Source organism: Grampus griseus (assembly GCF_964374135.1).
Source record: "Grampus griseus genome assembly, chromosome: 9".
Taxonomy (NCBI): domain Eukaryota; kingdom Metazoa; phylum Chordata; class Mammalia; order Artiodactyla; family Delphinidae; genus Grampus; species Grampus griseus.
The window spans coordinates 30191242-30205604 of NC_139003.1; positions in this window are offsets into that span (position 1 = coordinate 30191242).

Sequence of the window (14363 nt, forward strand, 5' to 3'; positions counted from 1 at the left end):
GAATAAATACCACCACAAAATATATAGCAGGTGGTAACTATTAAGTATTATAGATGTTGTTAAACTGAGATGCTTTTCTTAAATGTACATTCACCCATTTCTTTATTACTTTAAGAAAGATTTTCCGTAGCTAATATGTAATAGTTATTTTGATAGATGTTGTGAGAGGAACATAAATATATGCATCTAGTTTCAGCCCTAAAGGCATGCATTTTTCAACTGAATTAAAAATAAAGGGATTTCGGGGCTTCCCTGGTGGTGCAGTGGTTGAGAATTTGCCTGCTAATGCGGGGGATACGGGTTCGAGCCCTGGTCTGGGAGGATCCCACATCCCGCGGAGCAACTAGGCCCGTGAGCCACAACTACTGAGCCTGCGCATCTGGAGCCTGTGCTCCGCAACAAGAGAGGCCGTGATAGTGAGAGGCCCGTGCACCGCGATGAAGAGTGGCCCCCGCTTGCCACAACTAGAGAAAGCCCTCGCACAAAAACGAAGACCCAACACAGCATAAATAAATAAATTAATTAATAAACTCCTACCCCCAACGTCTTAAAAAAAAATAAATAAAAAATAAAGGGATTTCATATATGTTCTATACTGAGTTAAAATTGTTGAATAAGCACATATAATTTTTTTAAAAAGAGATGTACTAATAAGGTTTATTCAAGACAGAAAGAAAAATGAAGACATGTGAGTTTTAAGAGGTACACTACTCATGATTTAGGGTGTCAGTAAAAACTTTATGGAAATGGTGACCCCCAGATCATTTCAGAGCAGTTAATAGAAGTATATAACCCTCCCTCTGTGATCATGAAAAATTGGCAAGTCTCTCTTTATTCTTGCTAGTAGATACTGTGCTTGTGATTATATATTGCTGTAAAATCCAAAGACATAAAGGGAAGCAAAGGGAATCAGAATTTATTGCATGAGATTGTAGAGAGCAAGAATGTGCATGTTCTCTTAAATGAATTGCTTCTGTCAAAAGAGCTTACATTGCTATCTGATTTAACATGAAAATAAACATAGGGCATGGCCATAAAGATTAAAAGCCATATGTAGTAATAATAGATTGCTAATTAGAACATGTAGGGTGAGAGGTGAGGTTTAGTACTTGGTACAGGATTATCAAAACTTTAGGAGCTGTCAGGAGACCATCTTCCCCAGCTCTAGTAGGAGCTCTCTCAACAGACTGAAGCAGAATTAGCAGTTGAACTATATCTATGTGAACTATAGCTATGTAAAAATGGATGTGCTAGGAAGCAAAAACCTATTTAAATGAACAATATTTTAGGTTCTGTAATATGGAAATAGGTCCTTGTTTTCAAACTGTTTCATGAAAACAGTTGTTTATAATTATTCTAAAATGATGCATATACATGAAATTTGTATAAAACAATTTCTTTCTCCATTGATTTACAATCTCTTTAAGCCCTAAAGTCAATGATTCTTACTGTGCTTTCTCAAGAGCTTTATCTTTATTGTATGTCCTTCTTCAGTCTAATTTCCCCCAACATTCTGTCCTTCCATTTTATTCGTTCACCAAATATTTATTCAACATCTATTATGAGTCAGGCACAGTTCTAAGCATTAACTTCATGTTTATTTGCCAATGTGTCTATTTTATTTATAGTCAATGAATAACTGAATTATATTGTAATAGCACATGCCTAAAGTAGTAAAAGTCGTAAGTGATGAATATTGAAATAGAAATGATACAGAGAGGATTTAGCAGTTAATAAAATCACAGGAAAATGGGATACAAGTAGTGAAATGGAGAAACCAATGTTTCTTCTCAATGTGGAGCAGCATATTTTGGAGTAATAATCTAGTTTATCTTTGTATGTTCCTGCCCTTTTTTTCCTCCCACTTATACTTCAGGGATTTTTCTATCCTATAGCCTATACTACAGAGGGAAAAAATATTATTCAAAGAAACTATTTCCTTTTCAAAATATCCAATGCATCATTCAACCGTATATGAGGTTCTCAGCTAATGCAGCCAAAACATTTACAGTTTTTCTACCTATACCTATACCTATGTGGAATCAGAAAGGAGGGAAATTGATTTAGAACAGTCATTTGATCTAAATGAAAAGTAATGCTTCGCAGAGTGATATGTAACTGGAACTTCTGCAACTGCATGTGTTAAATTACCTTCTTAAAATGACTACAACGCTTATAAAACAAATGGTGGTGTTTTTTAGGAGGATTTGTGACATCTGGTTTTCACAAATAAATGATATCATCTGTGACCATGTAGAACAGTAAATATCAGTAAGTGCAAGTTATGCGTCCTTCATCAAACTCCTTGAGTATTTGAATTTGGTATTTATATTTACATTAAACATGACTTTCCTGCTTTTGAGGTAATTGCTACAAAAAGGTATTCTTGCAAAATTGAAGTGTTTGCAAATAATAACATAAATAAAAAGTAGAATTATTCTACATAAAAGTACAAAATCATTGTAGCAAGAACATCCAGACAACTATCAATTTATTTCCTACAATTATTCCTTATACATCTAACCTATAATTTACCACGTTTCCCTTTGACAATGCCAAGGTGCTGCATGGAAGCTTTAGTTGGCCAGCCATGACATGACACAAGTGGTTGGTACTCTAACCGACCAGGAAAGGAAGTAATATCAAATAGCTTTCCCATTACCACCTAACACTGGAAACAGCTTTTCTAGCCATTTGAATGCAGGATAATTCATTTTCCAGCAAGCACTGTGCATATTGAACTTGAAAAGTATAAGTAACCTGTGCTTGAAGAGACTCAGAAAAAAAAGCTATTTGCTGGCCATCTTTCAGATTTGAACACAGGACAAAGTAAGAATTCTTTTACTGCACATAGCTTCACTAAGTATTAGAACAGACAATGGCAGGGGAGAGAAATTTATTTTAATGCAGTGTTAATAATGATAATAAAATCTTAACAACTGCTAAGTTGGGACAATAGTTCTAAACTATTTAAATCTACATATATTTTTACCCTAATTAGGCCTGGTTAGAGACTATTAAATCTTCCCTTAATACTTACCTTTATTACTTTTGTTTTGGATGGGTAGCCTCTCAGCTAAAATAGATTTAATATTTTTCTTAAAGGAGTTGAGGTGAAAAGCACATGTATATCTTCAAAACGCAGAAAATGAAATTATGAGGTCAGAAGGAACAGTATTAAAATATTTTCATTGGGTGGCGATAATTAGCAGTTATGTTTCAGAACTGCAAAAAGGATTACTGCAGGTATTGATAATTCAGGGGTGTGGCTTGAAGTATAAGCAGAGGAACAGGCAGACTGCATGGGCTGCTGAGGAGAGCCTGCACTCAGCTTGTCTAATCTGAAGACTCAGGTTGCTTTACCTTTGTAATAGTGCCTGACACTTTATGCCCTCAATAAAATATTTTGTGAATGGAACTGAATTTAATTTGAAGAAGGAATATGTGATTTCAATCATGTGTGATTGCAATGGTCAGAGACCAGGCAGGAAAACAGAAACCATGCTAGGAATTCAATGGAGGGGATTTTATATAGGAAATTAGTTACCAAGGTGCTGGAGAGCTGAAAGGGCAAATGAGATCCCAAGGTGAACCTAGAAAGAGAATAACTCCAGGAGACAGCTAGTCCTTCTAGGACTTGGGGAGCAGCAGGGCAGAGGTGGTGGTTAGAAGAACCTAGAGAGCTTAGATGAAGGACCCCGCAAAGCCTGGTAATACCGGTTCTTCCTAAATCTCATGAAATTGTGAATATTAAATAATATACTCATAAACTAAATGCATTTAAATGCTTCCCAGTGCCAGGTCTGAGTATGTGTTTATTGCTTTTGTTATTATATCATCGTTACTATCACCATCATGAAAAGCACCCAGTACAATATGCAGTGCCTGGTAGACAATAAAATTCTACTCAATATGGTATTTTTAACCTCCCTGGAAGGAAGTACGGAAAGTAAAAATACACTGTAAAACAATACGCAGGTACTGTTTACTACTTCTGTAAGATAAAGCTCATGTCTTGTTAGAGAGTTTAAAATCAAATGCTCATTTTTATCTTTAGTTGTTAGATTTCGGCATTTTAACTTTTCTAATATGGAGAATGTCTTAAGATGGTCCCCCCAGAACATATACTGCAAGATTTAACCTCTGGTGAGTGTCAATATGCCTGTACCCCTTCTGTCCTTTTCAACATATCCACTGGTGCATGCTGTGTTGAGGCTTTTTACAAGGATAATCAATCTTAGGTTTTTCAGTGTGTCTATTTCCCACGTTACGGACTTCTGCAGCAGTGAACTCACACCTTATATGGATATAAAATTCACTTGCACTGTAAACAAGGGGCTGTTGAGAAGAAACTCATACAAACAGGTATATGTCTTCTCAGCACAGATGGTGTTTTCATTTCATTGAGTCAGCTCTTGCCAGCACTCCAGCAGTTGCATTTTTAGCTACGGTAAAGATAAACTGGCTCATTTCATTAGGGTTAACATTGTTTTTTGCTATTCTTTAATTAAATGATTAAACATACACGGTTATAGTCTAACAACTGAAAGACCAGAATTTATCAGTGTTAATGCAGCGATACAGTTCCATGGATAGGCAGTACATAGTGAAACCACTTATATATTGTCAACCAATAATAAACCTAAACTAAAAATAATTAGTTCTGGCATAAATTCAGTAATTATAACACACTTTGAAGCTCCTTCCCTTGTGTTCATCCCTCATCAATAAATCCCTTTCCCATATACTTTTTAAGCCAAAAATCTAGAAAGCTCAGATTTTTTTTTTAAATAGGAACCCTCAAATAGTAAGATTCTTTCTATATGAGCAAGTGAATAGCCAGTAAGCTTCACTTTAAAAGTTTTTGAAAAAGGAATGATAACTAACTCATTTGTTTCTTTTATATCTGCCAGACGGTTATTTAATAAGTATCTCATATATATTAATTATTTTAATTCTCAAATTAAACCTGTGAGGTAGAGTTGGAATCAACGGCTATATCCACAGTCCTACAACCGTCCACTCAGTGATTCACTGGAAGAAATCACATGGCTCAGCATAAAATTATACTCATGGCTGGGCTGCCCTGGTGGCGCAGTGGTTGAGAGTCTGCCTGCCGCTGCAGGGGACGTGGGTTCGTGCCCCTGTCTGGGAGGATCCCACATGCCGCGAAGCGGCTAGGCCCGTGAGCCATGGCCACTGAGCCTGCGCGTCCAGAGCCTGTGCTCCACAGCGGGAGAGGCCACAACAGTGGGAAGCCCGTGAACCGCAAAAAAAAAAAAAAAAAAAAATTATACTCTTGGCTAAGATTTATTACAGTGAATAATACAATGCAGGAAAGGCAGCGCAAACACATACACAGGTTGAAGCTAGAAAGGGCAAAAGAGAGACTTCCTGTCTCCCTCTGTGGGGGACTGCATGGGCACATCTTTCTCTCTAGCTACTAACTGCAGCAAAATGTGTGAGATATCCTTGCCCAGGGAAGTCCACTTGAAACTTGGAGTCCAAAACCAGCCATGATGCAAACTCCCAAACTAGGTAGTTGGTACATATAATGAATCATCATGTCTCACTTTAAACATGCTAACAACCTGGTTCATCTTGACCCACTGCTCTAGGCATGTAAAAATGTAAGTCATTACCAAGCAATTATAAGAACATCCCAATAGTTTAGTTTTAGTGTTTCACCAAGGGCCATCATGATGGTACCATATGAGCAAGAACTGAGTTAAACAGATCTGTTGTGTTAACTATTTCCTCTTAAGAGCACAGAGTGGTTGGGTAACTTACCTAAGGTTACACAGCTAGCAAATGTCAGAGCCATGTTCCAAATTCAAATAACATGGCTTCAGAGATTCCATACTCTTAATTAGTAAATAATAGTTCCTTTCTAATATCATTTGCCATATATTTTAAAGCATGTGTTTGAGGGTTGTTCAGAGGCTTGGTGATGTCACCAAGGACCCAAGTAGTATCCCATCCCTTTTTCTGTCTTGCCACTCTCACTGTGGCAGTGACTCTTTCGTCATGATCACAAGAGGGTTATAGCTGCTCCAACACCCTGTCCTTACTCAGTAACACCCAAAAGCAGAAAGGAAAGAGCAGTACCATACTGTGCAACTGGCCCTCTTATTATCAAAATCTTAAAAAGTTTACTCCCCAAAATTTATGATGCAGTTTTCCTTTGCATTTCCCATTTAAATCTGGATCACTTTAATCATTGATAACCATGTGTTATTGCAATGATTAGTTCATAGTAAACACAATTTACCCAATGGCCGTGTTCACTTTTCACGAGCATTTTCCATAGGATATCTGAAACATACCATGGTTCTGAGAGTAAAGAAGTTGGCATTGGAATGAAGGGTGGGAAGGAGGTCACTGCTCTCTCTCTCTATATACACACATTGGCCAATTAAAGTGAATCCTTTTATGTTTACCCATATAATTATAAGTCCTCCTATAATTATAAAATACCATCGAAATATCACTTCCCATTACATTATATAAATCTATCCTTTTCTGTACATCCTGTTGTAATTCATTGTTTTCTTTACTATACTATAAATATCTTTTTGGTGAAACCCTGACTAAATTAAATTATTTCTAAATGCTCAAGGAAATTATAATATGCTATGAAATAGAACTAAAATAATCCAGTATCATGTTTCCAACATTTTCAACAACAAGGACTTCTCTTATTACTCTTTCCTTTTCACCTGTGCAATTAAATCCATGTTTTGAAAATGTTTTAAATCTATTAATTCAACTTTATTTACATGAATTAGAATTAGCCACGAGCAGAAATAAGACAAGTAGATATGTCCCGTTATTTATGTTAATCTACAATTTACTTACATTGTGGAAAATGCAGAGCTGAATTTCCCAGGTTTGGAACCACTCATGCTCCTTCAAGCCCTTTGAACTTACTGTATCCGGCACTGGGCAGGTCACAGCATCTATGTAGATTTTTATTACCTTATATATAAAACATGAATAAAAATATTTTGCCCACCTAAAAGCTTACAGGTGAAACAAGATGATTTTTTGGTTATGATTGTTGATATATTGAACTCAAGTAACATTTTAGAGTACTTTATTCAAGTATTGGTCTGTTGGAATTCATTCTAGCGCACTCTTCTTGTTGCATTTTTCAATCCACTCTTAATTTTTTTTTCCTCTCACCTATACGTAATGTAAGAATCTATATTTTAAAAATAAGCCAGTGGTTTCCAAATTTATACTTTCAGAGTCTAAACATTTCTTCTGAGCTCAAGGATTACTTATCTATCTACTTGAGCGCTCCATACTTAAATATCTAATGAACACCTAAAGTTTAACATGCCCAAAGCAGCATTCATGCGTGATCTTCTCCCTTAAGACAGATATTATTCATGGCTTCTTTTTCTCAATGAATGGAATAAAATACCATTAGTTTCATAAATTAAAAATTTAAGAGTCCTCCTTGAAATCTCCCTTCCATTGTGCTCATACCATAAATCCAATTGTCAAATCAATTTTACCTTCTAAATATTTCATGAATCTGTTCACCTCTGATCATTTACAGAAGCAATTTACCCCTATAGACCATCATCTTCCAAATGGTCTTTAATGAAATATCAAAGTGCATATTATTACTTACACAGCCATGTGTATACGATCTGCCTACTATTCCACCTTCTCTTCTACTACTCTTGTATTCCAGGCATGCTGACCTAATATATCCTTGAATGTCTCAACATCTAATCCATCATAATCATTTGTGTCTGAATTTGTTTGGGTCTAGAATGCTTTTCGATAGTTTTTACATAACTATCTGTAAAGAGCATACTTTAATTTCAGCACATTTGACTCTTAACAGAGTTCTCATAACACCCTGCGTGCTTACTTCATAGTGTGTATTATATATTTTAACGATATATTTGTTTGGTAATTTGAATAATGACTTTCTGTTGCAGAAGACTGTGTATTCAATTAGGTCAGGGATTGTATCTATGTTGGTTACAGTCTCATTAATAAGAACTATCATAATAAGTCACAGATATGTTCATTAATTTAAACAAATAAATGAAAGCTGTTTTAATTCTATAGAAACAATGGTTCAATATAAGGGAGCTACTGAGGAAAATTTTTGGAGAAGAAATGTTAGATGCATAGAATTAAAGAAGATAAATATTTCCTAATTTCACTAATGGGAAAAGAAGTTACAGTGAGACAGAATGTAAGAAGAATTTTCTAAAAACTATGCCTAATAATAACTTTGTTTCTCAGTTACTAAGCACCCTCTCCTTAAATGTGCAGGTAAATTGAATCTGAAGCTCTAGGGCTGTAATTCAGCCTTTTGTCTGAAAGAAGAAGGATTGGTAAAGATACAGAATCCTTTTCACCACTGTTATGGGCTGAATTGCTCCCCACCCTGCAAATTCATATGTTGAAGCCTTAATTCCCAGGACCTCAGAATGTGGCTGTTTTGGAGATAGAACGTTTAAAGAGATGATTAAGTTAAAACAAGGCCATTAGTGTGGGCCCTAATCCATTTGACTGGTGTCTTTATAAGAAGAGGAAACCACTTAAACATACAGATAGACACCAGAGAAAAGGTATGTGAGGACACAGTGAGAATGTGGGCATCTGCCAGCCAAGGAGAGACACCTCACAAGAAACCAAACCTGCTGGCACCTTGATCTTGGATGTCTGGCCTCAAGAGCTGTGAGAAAATAAATTTATGTGGTTTAAGTCACCCAGTCTTTAGTGTTTTGTTATGGCAGTCTTAACAAACTCATACAACCGCCATATCCCGGACTAATTTTGAGAATTACCCACTGCCTATTCTCAGCATTTTCATTAAAGTGGAAAAGCAAATTAATGAGATTTATCAACTTTTTCAAGACCAATAATGTTTGTTTCAACTGAGCTATATCACACACAACTGGAATCAAAACAGGTGTTTTGGCATGAGATTTGTATTCTTCAATAAAACATTCAATAAAATTTTTCAAAAATTTAAAAAGATAGTAAACCTTCTTGATGGTATATTTTTGTATTTTTGCAGATAAGCTTTTAGGTTAGAAATACATATTCTTATGAGCATTATCAATTGATTATAAAAATTTAAGAGATTTAAGAAAAATGCATTGTTTTACAGCACTTCCTTTATTACCTCACTTTATGATGTTACCAAAAATAGCTGCTTTATCCAAAGCCATTTTTAACTTGCTGTATTTTGTTTATGTAAAAATTAATCATTGCTATGATATCTTTTCAGTATCTTGGGAAAATGGTGAAAGGCATCAACAGTTTGTACATTGACCAGTGATAACAAATCCCATTATATAACTTACTTAATGATTTCATTATGAATACAAATTCTATACTAACTAAGCAGAGAAATTTCTTTTAATGAGTTTTGCAGTGTCATAATTTTGAGTTACTCATCATGCCATTGCAATTAATAACTTACCTGATTTAAAGGAAAAATAAAACTCACCATTTTCTAAGAAGAGGAAAAAGTCTAGAAAGAGGAAGAAATAATTGGACTTTCACAAGGCACCAAAGTATCCCTGAGGACTCCAGATATCTGACTTCTATTTGATTTCTTCAAGTGCCTTTCTCCTTAAGAATCTTCAACAAAGTCTGTTGCAAACATTGCTGTTTCAGGGTCATTCAGTTCATATTTCTAAATAAGAAACAGTTTCAACAAATCAAATCTTACAATGTGTCCAAAAAAGAAACAAGAAAAAAAATCAGAAAAAAAAGGAAAAATACCTTTATATGATATTTAAGTTATGACAGAAGACAGTACACTCTGGATGACTAAAAGGGGGGTGGGGTCGTTACAAGGCAAGATACAAAAATTGGAATTTATTATATCATTTTGATATTTAAGGGATTGCTCATTGTATTAGTTTGTGAAGTCCACCTTAACAATGTACCACATAATGGGCAGCTTAAACAATAGAAACGTTTTGCCTCACAGTTCTGAAAGCTGGAAGTCTGAGATCAACGTGCTGGTAAGATTTGTTTCTCTGAGGGGTGTGAGGGAAAGATCTGTCCTAGGCTTCTCTCCTTGGCTTGTAGATGGCTGTCTTCTCTCTATGACTCTTCACATTGTCTTCCCTATGTTCATACCTCTGTGTCCAGATTTCCCCTTTTTATAAGGACACCAGTCACATTGGACTAGGGTCTACCTTAATGATCTCATTTTAGCTTGATTTCCTCTGTAAAGACCCTTTGTCTAAATAAGGTCACATTCTCAGATACTTGGGGTTAGGACTTCAACATACACATTTAGGAGTGGAGGGGACACAGTCAACCCATAATACATACTATGACTCATCAAATTTTGAAGTGACCTTCTTAGAAAAATGGACCCACCTCTGAACTTAAAATTATGAATGTGGACTTTTCTTATGTTCAGCCACATTCTAGGAAGTACAGAAATGCAGTATGACATGAGAAATATCCACTAATTTCAAGGTGTTGACAAAATGTTTTCAGAAAAGCCCTCAGAATATCACTTGATAATACATAGTACATGAAGATATATACTAATTGAATAATACAGATATTTTGACTCTCATCTGCACAAACCAACTCCCATAAGCACTAACAATTGGCAAATCTAATAATATCTGTCAGGTGACTCAATGTTTTTCTTTTCAATTATTTTCTAAAAGTCCTTTCTTTCCATATGCTATAATATCTATGTTATCCAATTGCTTACACACTGTTAAATCTAGGTTTCAGGTTTATCTATCCTGTTTGCAGCTTTGCCATTTATTCATTCATACAGGCATTCATGATTGATTGAATGTCCTCTATGTTCTAGATGATGTGCTGGGTCTGGGAAAGTATTGATGAATAACACAGCACTCTCTGTTCTTAAGAAGTCCAGGCCTAATGGATGAGGAGGAGAAGCAGACTAATGATGAGGATATTTAACTTCAGTGCTAAATAGAAAGTATAGGCTCGGAGAGTGGATAGACAACTCCTGCTTGAGGCTTTTATGAAAGGTTTTACTTAAACTGAACCTAAAAGGAGAATGGAGATTTCACTTGACAAAGAAGAGTATGAATGTGAGAGAGAAGCCATGTGTGGGGTTTAGGGGATGATAGGGTTCAAATTCAGGGAACAGAACTGAGAAATAGTAGAATATTGAAGTTAGAACAGCATGCAAGAATGATTGCTCTGTAGGGAGCAGAAGATAATTTGACTTGGGGGGAGGGGGGGCGGAGAATAAGAAGCACAAGGGAAAATCTGAGTGATGAGCCTGGAGAGGAAGTGAGTAGCCAGAACTTTATGGTCCTTGTGAGTTCTTTGGCTCCAAATCTTAGCTTCACCCAATTGCAAAAGATATGATGTTTCATATCATAGTTTCCTTTAGAGTCCTACAGAATTAAGAAGTACAGGAAACAAGAGAGGGATAAAAAATTAATTTTTATCAATGATTCTCATTTTATTTTTGGTTTTATCTTGGGACTTCAATAAATGTACTAATTGCAACTGCCACTCTATTCTTACTCTTTTGTTCTTAAAAAACGTATTTCATCAAATCTACATATTTTACATTTATGTAAACTAACAACTTAAATGCAATAAAAACAGTTGTAAAACCATATTTAAAGATGAAATCAGAATTTTTATCATGACATGTTTTACTCTAATATTATTGATCTGGAATATATTGGACAATTGGGTTTGTTCTAGATTTCCAAATATCTAACTCTATTCTATTTTTTGGTGGAACATATGCCAAATCTGTTTGCCTTAAATAGTGTGTTCTGTTGTAATCACCTATCGTAGTCTTGAAAAATGTCTTCTTAAAGGTCTGTATTAAGTAATGTGAATCCATTCAACAAATATTTATTCAACAAATTCTATGTAGCAATGTTACCAGACACTGAAGATACAAACACTATTAAGATAAGGGTGCCGTCATCTAGGAGGATGTTATAATCTGTTATAGAAGTTGGGCATATAAATATATTATTACAAAACAATGAATTGAATCCATAAAGAACCCGTTCAATCATATTATTTCATGATTTATGTTCTGTTACTTTATCTCTACCTTGTAGCCTTCTTTCTGTCACGTTCTCTATATTCATATTATTGCTTACCTTTTGTTTTTCCAGTAATATAGCTATGGGAAGTGTTGCAGTGTAAAAACTGTGAGAACATCATCTCTACATAATAAAAATGGAATAAAAACATACTGGAAAAGGTCAATTAAAGCCAATAGCTCTTTAAAGCTAAAATGTTATAGAATGTATGCTAGAGACATCAAAGAGAAGCCATCTTTTATTAGTATACATGTACTTTGTTTTGGTATCACCTTTTCCTCAGCGACCATCACCTCTAATGATGACAGAGCATGAGGTGTCATTGGGATGTCGAGGCTTTAATAGTCAAAAACCACAGTGATAGAGATGGTTGTTGTAGCCTTGGTCCACATGGCCTGACTTCTTTCCATTACCACTCACTCAGCATCCTTGGCTAAACATTAGCTCTTCTTCCAACTTTCAAAGAAATAAAATCATACAAAAGCTATCCACTTTTTTGGTAATTTTCCCAATGTCTAGGGTCCACATGGAGAAATAGCATTGAACAGGAAACAACTTTGAAATCCTCATTAAATATCTTTCTTCCTGTTATCACTTCAAGTTCCTCCAGCCACAGGATTTGTTCTCTCTAATACCCCGCCCTATGGAAAAGTTCAGTTCCTTCTTCTCTTCCCTCCCTCTTTTTTGTTAGTATTTCCCAAGAATGTTATTAAGAAACAAAACAAAACAGAAAGGCTACAGTAATATAGTAAAAATGCAAACAGTAGAAAAGATGCCATCTCATTGATGACACTGTAATCGCCAATGAAAAGTAATTCACAATTTATCTAAAATACCTGGAGAAGCAATCCATCATCAACACACTGCCCATTATTTCTAAATTGGCCAAATATAAACAACCATATACATGAACACATAAAACATTAAACATACATAAGCAGGAGCTTAGGCTACACATAGCTCTGCACTCTTCTAATTCTAAATCTAGACACACACTCAGGAATTCTTCCTATATCAGTTTAAATAATTGCCTTATTCATTTTAATAGTTTCTTGGTGTTCCATTGTTTGTCTGTAAAACTATTTTTTTTATTTTTTAAAAAAAAATTTTTTTTTTTTTCGGTACACGGGCCTCTCACTGTTGTGGCCTCTCCTGTTGCAGAGCACAGGTTTCAGACGCACAGGCTCAGCGGCCATGGCTCACAGGCCCAGCCGCTCCACGGCATGTGGGATCTTCCCGGACCGGGGCACGAACCCATGTCCCCTGCATCGGCAGGCAGACTCTCAACCACTGAGCCACCAGGGAAGCACTGTAAAGCTATTCTTAAAATTAGTTTCTATCTGATGGATAGTTAGAACATTCAGTCACTCACCACTTCCGCATAAAACTTGGGTGCCAGATTCTTGACTGGCTTACATTCAAGAAATACTTACAAATCACGTTTCCAATAAAGCCAATCTTCTTCTAAAATTAATTACAATATTTACTATGTAATTTATTTCATATTAAAAAAGACTGTAATTTTGATGGAGAGGGATTGGCAAGAAATATAATTTCTTGAATCAAAATGATAATAAGCTAGGAACTTTAAATACATTGCTTTTCACCTGCACCAAAGTCATCTCACATGTACCTCCTAGTGGCCTAGAGTTTATGTGTACAGATGTTCTTTTGTTTGTTTTTTGTCTTATTTTATTTTATTTATTGAGGTATAGTTGACTTACAATATTATATTAGTTTCAGGTGTGCAACATAGAGATTCAATATTTTTATAGATTATACACCATACAAAGTTATCATAAAATAGGTACAGATATTTTTAAAATTCCTTGACTCTTTTCCTAATATCACCCTAAATAGATTTCAACTCCTTCTTCTCATCAGTCATTCATGCCTTGATTTGAATTCATAATCCACAAACTAGATTTAAATATGTATGAAAGTAAAAATAATATATCTTTTTTAGATTTGTATTTTTCACATAATATATACATACATACATAATATATTTAATGTTATGAGTGCTATCAAATATTTTAATATTTGTTTCAAATGCCAACAAGTGATAATATATTCTTTGATATTGTATTTACCTTTACATCAATCAATGCCAGGCAAGACCTATTATATTTGGTTCCATTTGGCTCCCAAATTAAGAGGGTATTAGCTAACTAAAGTATGATAAAAGGAAAGGCTCTTGGGTTTATTGATAAACTTAAAAACATACCAAAAAACCCCAAAACAGACTTATAAAATTGTGTTTGTTAGATGTCAGAAAGAAATGATTAATAATATATAAAT